Source organism: Bidens hawaiensis, unplaced genomic scaffold, assembly GCF_021521415.1.
Source record: "Bidens hawaiensis isolate Kalapana, Puna unplaced genomic scaffold, B.hawaiensis_p1.1 tig00000780_1, whole genome shotgun sequence".
NCBI lineage: Eukaryota > Viridiplantae > Streptophyta > Magnoliopsida > Asterales > Asteraceae > Bidens > Bidens hawaiensis.
Genome location: NW_027491045.1, coordinates 4,127,732 through 4,143,855, shown reverse-complemented (window position 1 = coordinate 4,143,855; position 16,124 = coordinate 4,127,732). Strand labels below are relative to the sequence as shown.

Below are 16,124 nucleotides of genomic sequence, written 5' to 3'. Positions count from 1 at the left end.
AAAAGTAGCGTGTATTGACGGTTTGGTTTTTTTTATTATGAAATAATATATAAACCAATATGTATGACATGTGCATTGCGGCGGAACCACCATGAACAAGTGCATATTTTACACGCTAAATTGAGGAAAATTTTAACTTTGTTGAAAGTTTGTATAAAAAAACAAATCTTCTATGTAAGCCCATGCGTTATTGTTATTGCAAGTTCATTGATAATATACCAAAGCTTATGTAAAAAGGTCAAGTGTGTTGAGGCGGGACCATTAAACCAAAACAAATAATAGACGTATAACGTCGGACCACACAAGTGTGTTGTGACTTGTGAACTCACAATTCAATCGGGTTTGAATTAATAGAGTATATAATAATTATATTAATATAGCTAAATAAATTTATAAAATATGTGATTAAGGAAGAAGACTTATATATATGACATAGATTAAAAGTTTATGAGGACATTTTTTTTTGCAAATGAATAGATTAACATAATAAAGAAAACACCGTTGATAAATACAATTTCCACAAATTCGCCAGCGGTGCTGCAGAGGATTCCCCGTTGATCAATTTCCACCGGAGAGGAAAAATGATAGCGGGAACATATAATGCTTCTCTCCGGTGGCAAACCAGTCAATTTCGAACCCCAAGATTGCAACATATCAGAAAGCAAGTCAATGCAGAACGAGCTAGATGTAACTTCACGCTATAGAGCAGTATCTCAACTTAATTACACCACAATTTCATAGAAACCACCATTTTGTTCCAAAGTTAGTTCCTTTGATGTAGACACTTAGACAATTAACTCTCCCTTTAGTTGACTTGGATGAATTCAATAAATTTTTTCCAACCACTATGTTGCAATCTATGTTGCAATCTAATTTTAGAAACATCAGATGCGGGAGGCTTGACATCTAATTTTCTTTGGTTGACTTTCTTGAGCCGACTGATTTCTTCAACCGATCTTCAAACACGATCAGATAATTTTTAGGTTCAACTACCAACTTATGAATAGCATAAGTAATGTGTGTGTACCTGTGTCTCCATTCCGGGAGCAGTAAGAATGTCCTATATGGCTTCTGTTCTTGCATTCTTGGCTCCATTTCATTGCCATGTATGTTATAATATCCTGCAAATTATTAATCTCTTTATAGTTAAGTTGACCATGACGTACTTGGTTATATACCCGAATAAAATTCCACACCTAGATTGCCATGTATAAGATCCCTTACCTGAAAACTGAATATTCTCATTCATGCTTTGTAAGAAAGACCCATAAATTGCAAAGCATGTTCATAGATGGATTTTTTATGGTCTAAAACAATGGGAAATAAAAAGCTGGCAACTTAGGATAGTGATGAGTGAATAAATATGATACCTCAGCAGCGAAAGCCTTTAGTTGAGTCTTCATACACGAATTTCCATGCTCTAAAACAATGATTCCTTCAAAAACAAACAAATTAGTGTTACCCTTTTTGAGTCAAGATTATTAACATTGACCAATAAGATTGGACAAAAATAGCAAATCAAGAAAGTTTATAAAATGATCTTAGTTTTTTGTTGTCCGGCCAGGCCAAGATTCTTTAACGTATAATGGATACATATGATTTGAAATAACTTAAATATTTTCACTTAAAGGATGACAATTCTATTTCATTCATTTTGGAAGATAAAAGTGGTAAATTTTCAAGAACAACGTGATATTCACCTAAGAAATTAAAAAAAGCAGCATAATTTGAACTAAAAGTAGCATAATTTTAAGTAAATTAGCATAAATTGAAGTAAAATTAGTTTTAACTTAAAACTATAATTAACATAATTTGAACTGAAAGTAAAAGTAAGCATAATTTAAACTAACCTAGCTACTAATTACCAATTACCGTAAACATGAATATTATTTAACCTAAGGTTTAGATATTAAGCAATTCAAGAACCTAATTTATTTAGTCTTTCAATTACAGAAAAAATTAGGCTTTTTAATAAACATCCATTAATGTGTTTTGCAAGGCCCTGTTACCGGTGCCTACTTTGGACGTTGGATTTACTCATTAACATAGTTCTAAATATCAGAGTTAATAAAAACATTCGCGGAATATAAAAACATTCATAAAAACAATACTCATTAATCCATAACTTGTCTTATCAAACATGTTTCCTTTCGATTCAAAAACATAATGATTCAAAAACATAATTATAAAACGACTTGAGTCTTCGGATGCCAGTCTCTTATTCTTCTGCCACGTGTCCCCGCTCAAGCCAACCGTCTCATTCTACTCACCTGCGTGCATACTAAAAGTCAGCTACGCTGAGTGACTTCTAGTTAATCATACAACATACAATACATTCATTACTACATACTTTTATACATACTTCATATTCTCATACTTCATTCATAGTATATATACTTACCTTCATACTTTATTATAAATTCTACTTTACATTATTATATTCTGCCTCGGATATTATTAGGGTCTGTTCCCTTTTTCTACCTAAAATATTATTAAGGTCCGGTCCCTTTTCTGCTTGAGTCCCTTTCTGCCTCGAGATTTATAAAAGGGCTCGGTCCCTTTTCTACCTCGGATATTATTAGGGTCTGGTCCCCTTCTACCTTGAGTATTATTATTTTGTACATGGCTATCTCTTACATTCATTCATAACATACATACATATCATTCATACATTATACATAGCATTATAACTTGACAGTTCAGCACTCAAGTAAATTTTGAGCTCAAACGACCCAGGTGAGTTTCTAGCCTCATTCTTTGTTATGTTTTCGGGGTTGTGTGCATACTCGATGTGATTTGTTAATACACTTATCCTAAGTGATAAGTGTATGCCTTATGTGATTATGTGAAAGGCATAATTCATACCTAAGGCATAATTCATACTCGATGTGATTATGTGATTTGTTAATACACTTATCCTAAGTGTTAATGTCACTTATCCTAAGTGACAAGCAATCATTCATACCTTTCACATAATCACATAAGGCATACACTTATCACTTAGGATAAGTGTATTAACAAATCACATCGAGTATGCACACAACCCCGAAAACATAACAAAGAATGAGGCTAGAAACTCACCTGGGTCGTTTGAGCTCAAAATTTACTTGAGTGCTGAACTCCTTACTCCAGCTTGGCCTTGTAAATGTTCAACACATACTTGTCAACTAAAGCAGCTAATTCACCTAACTTAACGGGACTAACTGAGTAAATAGAGTCATTTGAGTTGTCCCGGTCAACGTAATTCTTTCAACCAAGATGTCCACAGCCCACCCATCTCAACCTATACCACTAAAGCCCGATTACTTCTTTAGATATCTTAATTAAAGGCCCGTCTAGCAATATGAATTGGGCTAGGTAGTGGAGGTCCAATTGTTTGATCAAGCAGGCCCAACAACAATCACTCTTGGTCTAGGCTCGCATACATGTTGGGCTCAAATGGATCGATGCTTACCATCAATAAGCATGTGATTGTGTGTCTTTCTGGGAGCAGTGATGGTTGTCGGCCATTTGCAAACATCAAATTTGACCCACCCACGATTCTTGTCTTTCTCGAATACATGTTGCTACCTACTTTTTAGATGTTGGTCACCGTCCCCCTACCTCTTATCTTGATTTATGAAGTCCAAGATATTATTTTAATACTCCAATAAATGTTACTAAACATGATTAAATATTTCTAATATTTCAATCATGCGTTATAAGTGTCCATGTTGTTAAATATAGATCCACAACTTCATTTTAGCTAGATTAAAATCAATAAGCCAACCGATTTTAGTGATAATATTTTATACACGTCCAAACTATATCTGACTTTAGATCTATATCCACAAAGTTTATTTGTCTCAAATTTTGGGGCTTTATTTACTCATTATACTAGAACTAGCACTAAACTAATCTTTCTGTAACAAACCAACATCTATGAACAACCTTAATAGCTTCGAACATACCTTCAATTCGTTTATGTTTGCTTGTCCTTGAACCAATATTCGAGACTTTATGATCCTTGTTGCTAGATGATGAACGTAAACGAGCTAAAATCTTATCTTTGAATCCGAAGTTCTTGAAAGAGTGGGCGTTTGTGTGTGTGTGTGTTCTTGAGTGAGAAGGATTTGGGTGAAAAATGAGGGTGTTTGGGTTTTTGGTAGGGTTTTAGGCTTTTATACCCAAGGTCCATGGGCTCAAGTCCATATTCATTGTAAAGCCCACTCTTTATTTATCAAATAAATATTTATTTATCAAATAAATAATAAACCCCTTTAAATAATAAATTTACCCAAAATTTGGGTCGTTACAAGTCTACCCACCTTATAAGAGGTTTCGTCCTCGAAACCTGTTTAATCCTTCCCAAAAGAAGACTTCCTGTATCCACTTATTCCCACACACCCATTCGCATTCTATCTTGAATTGTCTTAACCTCTTAGGTTACCTTTTTACTCCTTGTTTCCCAATCATCGAACGATATTCATATATTTTAGTCGTCCCAGTAGCTTGTCCATGAAGTTGTCGATGATAGGCTTCCTTGTCCAGACTTAGAAAGTCTCCATCATCACCTTAAGCATGCTTATTATCTTGTCCCTCATATAGAACATTGCACTTACTAGCAGAAAACTCAACACTGAATGACCCTTCTTTCTGATTACAACCTTTAGCAATATACTGATTTGCAATACATTCAAAACATATCACTTCCAAAAAGGAAACCTTTCTAGTTTCTCCTTAAAGATTACTTCTTGAAATCCGTTTATCTATTCCTCAAGATAGAACAATTCTTGCAATTCTTGAGCACATCCATTGCATAACTTGTCGGAGAACTCCTTAAGTTACCACTTAAACATTCTTTCATTCTCAGCTATGCATCAACACATAGGGTGCATGAGTTGTAGTTTTCTAAGGTAGCTTTATCATGAAGTCCATGATGATGCATCTTCCTTTTCTTGACTAATCAAGTCTCACCTTGTCTTATGAATCCATTGTTGTTTGTTGTTGCATATCAGGTTGTTTGATATATCAAAACCAATTATCTTAAACAACTTCCTTTCCGGTCATGTCTTTACCTTCATATGGGCATTTGCAATACCATTCTATCCTTTCCGTTCTAGGGGACTTCACTCTCCCTCCTTACATGTCTTTCCAGCTTTTGTCCTTGGTTTCTTGCATCCTTTTTGCTGCGTTACTGCCAATTTCACCTTCGTAACACTTGTGGTTGCTCTTGTCCGTGTAGGCAAAGTATCATGTCTTTCCACAGCTATCACATACCATAACTGATCTTCGTTTGACTTCTACTTAAGGGTTTCACATTCATCAATTTTTGCCTTTATTGAAATTAACTTCTTCTCTTTCAAAACCTTGATGTAGACCGAGTATCTAGACTTATGATCTTCATCAAGGAGTTGGCCTCGAAGATCTTCACGACGTGGAATCCTCCGGCGACCAAATTCTGATTTTCACATCATAAGTATTATGATTTTCACATCATAAGTATTGTCTTCCAAATCTTGGTGTAATCAGAAAATTCATTTCTCTTTCATATTGCTCTCATCCTTTATAACTTCTATTGCGCCTTGCAGATCCCGCTCATGAAATCCAAAGTGCTAACTAATTTATACGACTTAATCGTCGTGATAAACTCTCCACCTTTACGACTTAGTGCGTCAGCGACCGCATTAGTCTTCTCAGGGAAATACTTGATTTCATAATCATAATCCTTTATCAGCATTAACCATCATCTTTGCCTCATATTACGTTCTTTCTGCTTGAAGAGATATCCAAACTCTTATGACATGTATCAATGGTACACCTTGAAAACTTTACATACAGTTTCTCTTTCTTCAGCATCTTCAACACTTCTCTCAAGTGTTGGGCATTGTCGGACTTATCCCTTGAACAAATCAAAACCATTGGCATAAGGCCATGATAGATTTGTCCAGCATCGGACTACATACCTTATTCATCATAACCATATATGATGTTGGAGCATTCCTCAATCCAACGATATCACGAGAAACTCTTTGTGTCTATCTTGTGTTGGAAATGTTGTCTTAGGGATGTCTGCATCTTTTACTTCCAATTGATGATAGCCTGCACAGACGTCTATTCACGATGACCAACTAGAACCTTGCATTTGATCCAACAAATCATCAATTTGTGGCACGAATATCTATTCTTCATCGCAAGCTTTTTCAACTAGAAGTAATCTATACACATTCTCATACTCCCATCCTTCTCCTTCACGAACATCACGGGTACACCCTGCAGGGAACTACCCGGCATTAAAACACCTTCGTCAAGGAGTTCTTACAGTTGGGACATTAACCCTTTTATCTCGGACGGCGCCAGGCGGTAAGGTGCTTTCGCGACGGGCTATGCTCCTGGTATTAACTATACCTGGAATTCTACCTTTCGTTCCCGTGGTAACCTCGGAAGGTCCTCTGGGAACACTTCTGGTTTTTCACATACTACAAAAACATCTTTCATTTCTTTTGTGTCGGCCATAGATTTGACAACATACATCAGGTAGGCACTGCACCCTTGCCTTAACAAACCTTCAGCTTTTACTATCGGAATGACGTTAAGCCTTAAACTTTCCTTAATACCATAAACCGTCACTGTATCGCCATCCAAAGACTTAAACCTTATCAACTTACTCTTACATGCTATACGAGCTTTAAACTCAAACGTTAAATCCATTCCCAAACGATATCGAACTCTCTTAAGGTCAATCATAAAGAGTAGCAAGGAATTCACGTCCCTCTAATTCTACCTTAGAATTCTTAACCATTCGCATACTTTAACGAAAGTATTGCTAGTGGTCTCTTCCATAAAGTCTCAGGTACACAACTACATTCTTCTTGGCGTCTTCTTTCATATTCGCTACACTATGTTGCCTCGTCCTTTCATTCCTTTTCAATTAGGATGCCTTGATATTCACCCGTCCTTCTCGATCATCTCTGCTTTTATCATCATTTGCTTCGTTACTCACGATCCCATCAAGTTCCCTTATGGAGTTAACTATTGCAGGCATACTACATGTCTTGACTCACTCTAGTTGGCTTATTTCTGCATCTCTCATGTTGCTTCCACTTGGACTTCCCAATTCGGGCCTCCTTTGATGCTTCAGCGAACTTGTTGGCATTTTAGTGCGAAACAATTGAGCAACTCCCTTAGGGTATATGACTACAAGCTCCAAGTGTAATCCTTCTTCATTACTTTCTACAGTCAGAGTCATCTTGCTTTCGTATATCGCTTTGTCACACCTTCTTCAAAAAGGGTGTCTGTACCACAGCGTCCAGTATGACCTCCTCGTGCTCGTCCCTTTGTATCAGTCATCTATCTTATCTCTAAGGACACACAAACGTCATCACTCTAGGAATTATTTAGCACATGATTCGTAAGGTAAGTAGTTAATGACAGTGGCCAAGTGTAATTAACTATTTACATTACTCCTCAGTTTCTATATATTTCCCTTTGTAATTTCACTTGTGCTAGTTTTTACTTCTCACACAATCAATACTGATGTGTTGCAAAACACACTTACTTTCCGTACCTTTTTTATCAAGTTTTAAGTGCTTAATAGTATAATAAATAATAGTTTTGGCTTGTTTTTGCATGATCTTACAAAGCTTAATAATTGTTGTAGGTTATGAGTTGTACAAGAGAAAAGGTTCGGGTTTTTGAAGACATTGGAGGCCTTTATGATCAAGTTTGAAGACTAAAACTCAAGGCCCGACCCAAGCCCACAAGATCCCAGCCTTTCTTGCATATTATATAATATATCATAAATAAAACCTAAGCAAGCTGGTTGCTCTAATTGTGCCGATCGGAAGTGTCAAGAAAAAGAAAGAATACCAGTTTGTGGTTTTGGTGTTGAATTGGTAGGCTAGTGGTGGGTGTTGGGTTTAAGGAGACACCCTAATAATTTGTTTCTTGTTCACGTGACCAGCAACAACACAACTAAATTACAATCAAGCTAGCACCTCAATACTACTCCCAATCGAAACAAGAAGCAAGAAGAAAAAGAATAAAGTTGTTTGGTCGGCTAGTTTATTTGTTCAATTACTTGTTGGGTTTAAGGAGAGAATTGGTGTTTGGTTTTGTGGTTGTGATTTTACTTCACATGGGCAGCAAACAATATCAAATAATTAAAGACCCTAACACCCATAATAATTCTGATCGGCAATAGGGCAGCAAGCAAAGAAGAGAAAAATATTATTTTGTGAGCTTGTTGGTGGCTAGGAGAGGAAGGCTATCGTTAAGGACAACTTAGTACAGCAACTAGGGTTCATCTTCATCAATAAACTCAGCCATATACTTGAGTATTACATCCATAAACTTTGTGTTCTTGTTCAAGATTCATAACTAGTTGATTTGATCTTTTAACTTGAATTGTTTTGCACTTGAATTGAAGATTGAGTTGTGCGTGATTTATATTTGATTATTGAATGAGTTGAATTATGTTTTGGTTGAGTTTTATGATGTTTACATTAAGTGTTTGCTGCTGTCCAAAATTTATGTTAGGCTAAACTTGTTAGTTCTACCTAGGTTAGATGAATATTGTTAGGTTTTAGTGAGTTTTATGGATTGTTGATCATCATGACTTGATTTGTTAATGAAAGTTTGGTTTAATATTGAATTAGGTTGTGTTTAGTGGCTGTGTTTTTATTAATTATACTCATATACCTCTTGCTTTGATTGATTGAATCAGTTTTGATTGATTTTAGCTTGTTTGAACTCTTTACTTTGTGTTTAGAGATTGTTTGCGGGGTGTACTACCGTAGGGTTTAAGTGGGTGTGTTAATTGATTAGATTCAGCGGGTTGGCATCTTCTTAGAGACCGAGAGGTGATAGGAAGTAAACTCGTCTCATAGCTTTTACTTGTTAGGATTAGGATCGCGCGAGAGCGGGTTCGGTTCTTGTCGGGTTTGGGTTTGTGAGCGATTAGTTGATCTAGTTTAAGTTAAACCAAATTGTTCCTCTATCCTTGGTTGCGTAGTATTCGTTTCCATTAGGGTCATGTCGGTGAGTCCGAGAGGAGAGTCGACATTAGTACACTTTAACAACTCGTTTCCCGGTTTGTTCTTAAAATCAATTAAGTGTAAGTTAGAGTTTATTGGTGAGACCGAGAGGTGATCTAGCTTTCTTGAGTAAACCTTAGTTGTGTCATCCTTAGAATCCGGTGTCGTGAGATTCTTCAAACCATTAGCTTATTATACCTTCAATATGACTCTTACCTAGGTAGACGTTTTCTCTAATTGCAGTTAAGTCTCTAAGTTTCATCAAGTGTTTCGTTAAGTTAAGTTTAGTTAATTAATTTAGTTAAAGTAAGTTAGTTCAAGTAGTTAATTATTAAAAATCATAAAAAAAATATCATTCTTAGGAAGGTCTTGTCTAGAGTTTAGTGATCATAAGCGTTTACACGTGTCCTTGTGTTCGATACTCGAAATTCTTAGGTCTATACTACTTTTGATCGGTACACTTGCTGGTTGAGTGTGGATTCATTAGGAGTTTCGTTTTATAAATTTAAATCTTTTTTGTGAGTTGCATAGAAAGAGCATTCATTAAACACACATCAATAACATACATATAACCTACATTCTTATCCCAAACAATTTAGCTAGCATACACACATTCTTTCTTTAGCAATGAAGCTAACATTCAAACATTCTTTCTATAGCAATTAAGCTAACTTCCTTACATATTCTTACATTATACATAAAATTAATCATATACTTTACCTTTACCGAGCTTGCTTGAGTGACACATGGCTATCTTGAACTGACATCTTCTTTCTTTTCTTATTAAATCCCATTCTGGCATCTTCTTTCTGTTCTTACATAAATCACATTCTCAGTTCGAGACTTCAAGTCTAAGCATGTAAGATTCTTAAATATCTCGAACTTTGCTCTGATACCAACTTGTAAGGCCCCGTTACCCTTTGAACGTTGATTTACTCATTAACATAGTTCTAAATATCAAAGTTAATAAAAACATTCACGGAATATTAAAACATTCATAAAAACAGTACTTATTAATCCATAACTTGTCTTATCAAACATGTTGTCTTTCGATTCAAAAACATAATTATAAAACGACTTGAGTCTTCGGATGCCAATCTCTTATTCTTCTGCCACGTGTCCCCGCCAAGCCAACTGTCTCATTCTACTCACCTGCGTGCATACTAAAAGTCAGCTACGCTGAGTGAGTTCTAGTTAATCATACAACATACAATACATTCATTACTACATACTTTCATACATACTTCATATTCTCATACTTTGTTCATAGCATATATACTTACCTTCATACTTTATTATAAATTCTACTTTACATTATTCTATTCTGCCTCAAATATTATTAAGGTTCGGTCACTTTTTCTACCTTGGATATTATTAGGGTCTGGTCCCTTTTCTGCCTTGAGTACTATAAGGGTTCAGTCCCTTTCTGTCTCGAGATTTATAAAAGGGCTCTGTGACATTCGTCAATTTCGGATCACTTTTGTTATGTAAACCCGACCCGTTTGTAACCCGAACATTTCAAATATATAAAATATTGGATCTTGTCATTTTAAAATATATAAAATATTGGTTTTTTTATATTATGCATTGTTTGACCATTTAAACATACCCATTTTTATGCAAACCATAAAAAAATCTTTATACCCAACCCTTCACTCCTTCCCTATATATACACACCCATCTTCTTCATTTTACTCTTGCTACATCTCCAAAAACTCTCTCAAAACTCCATAGATTCAAGGTTGTTATTTCTTATGTATTCTTGAAGTTTTGACTTCTCAAGTCAAACTAACTATAGTCTTTCATTCTAACTTGTTCATCTAACATTACTAACTCTTGAATATGGTGGTACAACATATATATAATACACACCCCTTGTTTCCTTTATTTGTTATTTCACCGACTCTGGTTGGTTAAGTTTCGAATGTCATAAGGCAAGGCTTCATGGAGGACTTCGTGTTCTTGATATATATTTACACACACATAACTTATTATACATATCACTTATGACTAACTTCTAACCCTTTAGTTTGTTCATCTTATTTACAAGTTCCATGGTGTGGGTTTGTATAAGACTAACCTCGGTTTAACCGAAACTAGTCCAAACCGGAAATCGAACTTTTGTTTACTAGTTTTGTTAAAATAGTTGTTTAAACATGTTTATTGCTAGATTTGAGTTTCAAAAATCATTTTTACAAGTTCTTTGATATTAAGCATATGGAATCCATCTATGAACTCGTTGGGAGATGGAAACCGAACTAAATCGAAACTTTTGTTAAAAGAATTTTAGTTAACTTTTTTTTGTTGTAAATTTTAAGTTTTCTTCTTTTATAAACCAATATACAAGTTCTATGATATTTGGGCATGTAGAAACCATCTATGAACTATTTGTGAGATGGAGACCGAACCAAACCGAACTATACCGACTTTTACTCGCTTAAGACACACAAGTGTGATTTTAGCTATCAAGACTTGTATATTTCTTTAAAAAAAAATAGTTTACAAACTGATTTTAATTATTTTCTTAAGTACTTGGAATAGTTGGATCCAACTTGATCGCATAAAATAGTTTGGACCGACAAAACCGAACACTCGCTTAACGTGCGTTGTTAGTTCTAAACAATAGATCTACATACTTGGTTAAGTGTTAGTATGTTTTAATGAGTTATCTCATAACAATTAATATTTTGAAAAGTTGACTTTGGGTTTGACCATTTGTCAAGACCCGAACCGACAACCCGAACACTCGTTAAAAACCCGTTTTAGTATCTTTAGCCTAATGGAACTTGCATTTTAGCATTTTCCCCACCTTATTAGTTAACATTGGTTAAGTAAATATTAAGGTTAGATACTTTAACCCGGTTTTGAGCAAACTTACATTTTTTAAAAGGGTTATTATTATAAATTCTTAAATAGTTACATTTTAAACCTTGAACTTTAATTGATTAGTTTTTGCAATAATTATTTTATTTAAAGATCTTCAATACAACCTTTCTAAATCCAAGACTTTCTTTTATTTAGGCTTCATGCGTTAAACTCGTCGTTCCGGCAAATCTCCAAATAATCAATCTTTCAAGTTTATTACTTGAACGTGAGTAACTTCATACCCCGTTTTCTATCTTTTATTTTTGGGGTGACATTTCAACTTATCTAAACTAAATGTTTTATACTTGGGTCTTAAACCACAAACGTTGTTGTATACCTTACTTGAATAATTGCTCGATTTGGTGTTCTATGCTTATTTGAATATGTGTTTATCGCTTTTGGATGGTGGAACTATAAATCCTAGACCATTTGGCAACCTCTCATGGCAAGGTGTCGTTAACGTAATGCAATTAACGATAACTATAAAATCCTAAACTATTTGGCAACCCCTTATAGTTGGGTGTCGCTAACTTGTTAGCGATAACTATTATCCAAGTTTATAGCTATTATTTATGGTTTTGTATACTAGTTTTGCGGCTTTTCATACTATATATCTATTGTTCAAACTTATGAATTGCTCACCAACCTTTGTGTTGATAAACTTTATTTTATGAAATGTTACAGGTTTGCATCTAGGTTGATTATGGAGTTCGGTGAAGAAAACGTCACAAATACCGTTAGGATATTAACAAAAATGAACAATATTTTATTTGCTATATTTTGGTTGTATTTGAGTTATGAATATTTGGTTATGTGACATTTTCGATGTTGTGAAATGAAATGAGTTTGTTAAATATTGTCGCTTTAAATAGTGTTATGCGCTTATGAGCAATCGTTGCACCCCGGCATGTTCCGCCGCCTTTGGTCGGGGTGTGACAGATTGGTATCAGGGCCATGACAATTAAGATAGGTGGTTAGACGTAACGACCTAGAATTGTTATGCTTAGGGTCCTATACGTGTGTTCATACGTGTTTACTCTATCTAATTGTTCATATCGCATGTTTATTTATTAACTTGTTTAAAATTCACCAATATCCTAAATGATCACATACACACACTTTCATAGTATTTCCAAGGTATCCTTACCTTAAAACGCAAAAAGTAGATTTTCATTGTGTTTTATGGATTACAAGATTAACTTGGATCCCGTTGTTTCAAATCCCTTAAAGGTTGCGTTTATTTCGGGTTTGTAGCCATCATAGGAAACGAGAAATTATAAAATGACCATTTGACAAGAAGATTCCAAGAATCGAAGGTGATTTACTTACCTGGGATGGTTGAGTTATAATGCTCGTTTTCTAAGCAATAAATCGTGTTATAAATGTCAATATTTTAAGTAGTCGAATGCGAGCGTTCCGGTCGCCATCCTAATTTTCGGTGTTAAAACAATAGAACTACGGTGATTTCGTGGACTAGTGTTTTGACATAACTATTTATCTCGATTTATTGTGTTATTAACGTTATTTGAGTCGAAAACATGAAAAAGTTTCGGTGGTTCGTACACATGTTTAGACTCCAATATGTTGTTTTATAAAACTTTTAGTGTTGGAATATCAAGTCATGGTGGTTCATGCACGATTTTTCCAACTCTATAAATCTCAAAATCTCAAATTTTTATGCTTTAAATTCTTAAAAAAAAAAAAAAAAAAAAAAACCATTTACTATTGTTTTCGGTTTTGTTATTTATAAACAAAGTTTTATATTTTATCTAACACTAACATCTTCTCCATACTAACTCTAGGATTCACAAATCAAAAATCGAAATCTTATTTTATTTTATACACATTTATATTCATTTCCTTTTTACCCAAAAACTTATCATATTTTCTTTATAATTTTTTAGCATGCCTCCGCTAAGACGCCAACCGCGCAAGAACTCCACTCGACGTATGGCCGCCATCATCGCCAAGCAAATGGCCGCTGTGATTCCCGAACTAATAACCCAAATACAAGCAAACCAACCCGCACCCGTTGTTGCACCTATTGAGCCCAAACCCGCATCCTACCTGCTTAAACAATTTACTAGTGCCAACCCGTCCGAATTCTATGGAACCAACTGTGCGACTACGTTGTTGTAGTGGTTCGAATCTGTGGAGAATGTGTTTTTACACAGCGAATGCCCTGAAGCGAAAAAGACAAACTTCGCTTCAAGCATGTTTAGGGGAACCGCCCTAACATGGTGGGGTAGTGTCATGCACCTCCAAGGTACGGATGTGGCCATGGCTCTTCCATGGGCCGAGCTCAAGGCGCTGATGAAGAAAATATTTTGTCCTAAACACGAGCTCCAAAAGCTTGAGGTAGAATTTTGGGACCTAAAACAAGAAGGTGGTGATAACGCCGCTTACTCGCTCCGTTTCCACGAGCTAAGCGTTCTTGTACCTCACTTGGTCACCCCAACCGAACGTGAAATTGACAAATATATTGGGGTTTGCCGATGAAAATCCGGGACTCAGTCATGAGTAGCAAACCCGCGAACCTTGAGGAAGCCATCACGTTAGCCGGTTGGCTATCGGAAAATCACGTGAAGGAGGGTACCCTAACCCTCAAGAAAACAATCGAGAAAGCCAAAACCGAGCCCGCTCCCCAAGCCAAGATTGAACCCGCACCACAAGCTATAAACTACTCCAACTCCTCCCGACACAACAACAACAACAACAAGAAACCCAAGACTAATTACCTAAACTTTGCCGTCACCCAACCTTAACCACCACAACAAGCCCAAACTCTTCCCCAAAACCGAAAACCTTATTTTGGTAACTCCCCACTATGTAACACTTGCCAACTTCACCACCCAACAAACTCGTCATGTCGCCATTGTACAATTTGTAACCGATTTGGTCACTTCCCCAACACATGCCGATCCACCCAACGAAACCAACCCAACCAACCTAACCCACCAACCCAACCGAGAAACTTTCCCCAAAATGCCCAAAACCGCTATGCACCATACCCATCAAACCAACCCCAACAACCCCGAGCTTGCTTTAATTGTGGTGATCCCAACCATTTCCGCCAAAATTGCCCACGTTTAGCTTTTGCCAACCAAGCTCAAACCGTAACCATACCATACTACAAAACACAAGCTTACCAAGTTCAAACTTACCAACCCCAAATTCCCCAACTCAATGGACCACTCATCCAACCCATCCAAACAATCCAAGCACCACCTCCACCTTCACAACAAGCACATCAAGTCAACCATGGTAATCAAGGGCGGGCATTTATGATGAATGCAAATCAAGCTCAAGTGGCAAACGATGTTGTGAACGGTATGTTTTTGGTGAACTATCATTTGGCTTCTATTTTATTTGATACTGGTGCCGATAGAAGTTTTATTTCTTTGAAATTTGAGTCGAAACTTGCGATGCCTCGAACTAAGCTTTCCCGACCGTTTTCTGTTGAAGTCGCCAATGGCAATTCTATTACCATCAATTCCGTCGTCCGCAATTGCTCTCTTATTCTTTCTAAGCATAAATTCTCCATCGATCTCATCCCGATGCAAATGGGTAGCTTCGATGTCATAGTAGGCATGGATTGGTTGTCTTTGCACCGTGCCGAAGTCGTTTGTTTTGATAAATTCATTCGCATTCCGCTTGTCAATGGTAAGGTTCTTAAGGTCTTTGGAAACACAACGTCTCGAAGGCTAAATCTCATGTCGTGTGCTCAATCGCAAAAGTACTTACGCCAAAAGTACGTTCCGTTTTTAGCTCTCTCGGTGACAAAAGACAAAAAGGAAAGGAAGAACCAAGATATTCCTATTGTTCGTGATTTCCTTGATGTGACAATCGTCAATTTCAGGTTAACTCCGTTAACTCAACTCCGTCAATTCAAACTTTAGATCACTGAATCTATAACGCACACCTCATTACATTTAAACTAGGGTTTAAATGACGCTTGACACTTACTACATGTGTAGTCTTTCGGGAATTGCACCGAAACGCAAACGAGTTGACGCAAACAATTGGTGGATAAACAAAAAACGTCAAAACAATAATTATGTGATAATTTTGTGTTAGACTTATGTGTTATGTGATAACATGTTATAACAATGTTAACTCAATATGCAAACTAGTTAATTTAAGCTAGGAAAGAACAAACTAGAAGTTGAGGGACCAAAGTGTATTATATTATTATTAATATGTAAAAACCCTAACTCTCCTCTTTCTCTCCCTCACATCAAACGA

General features: G+C 36.0%; 1 pseudogene across 1 annotated transcript in view; it reads right to left on the bottom strand.

Annotated features, from left to right (window-relative positions):
• The window catches only part of LOC143538716 (receptor-like protein kinase FERONIA pseudogene), a 95,036-nt pseudogene that overhangs the window by 54,781 nt on the left and 24,131 nt on the right, over positions 1-16,124 (bottom strand). The window lies entirely within an intron of this gene.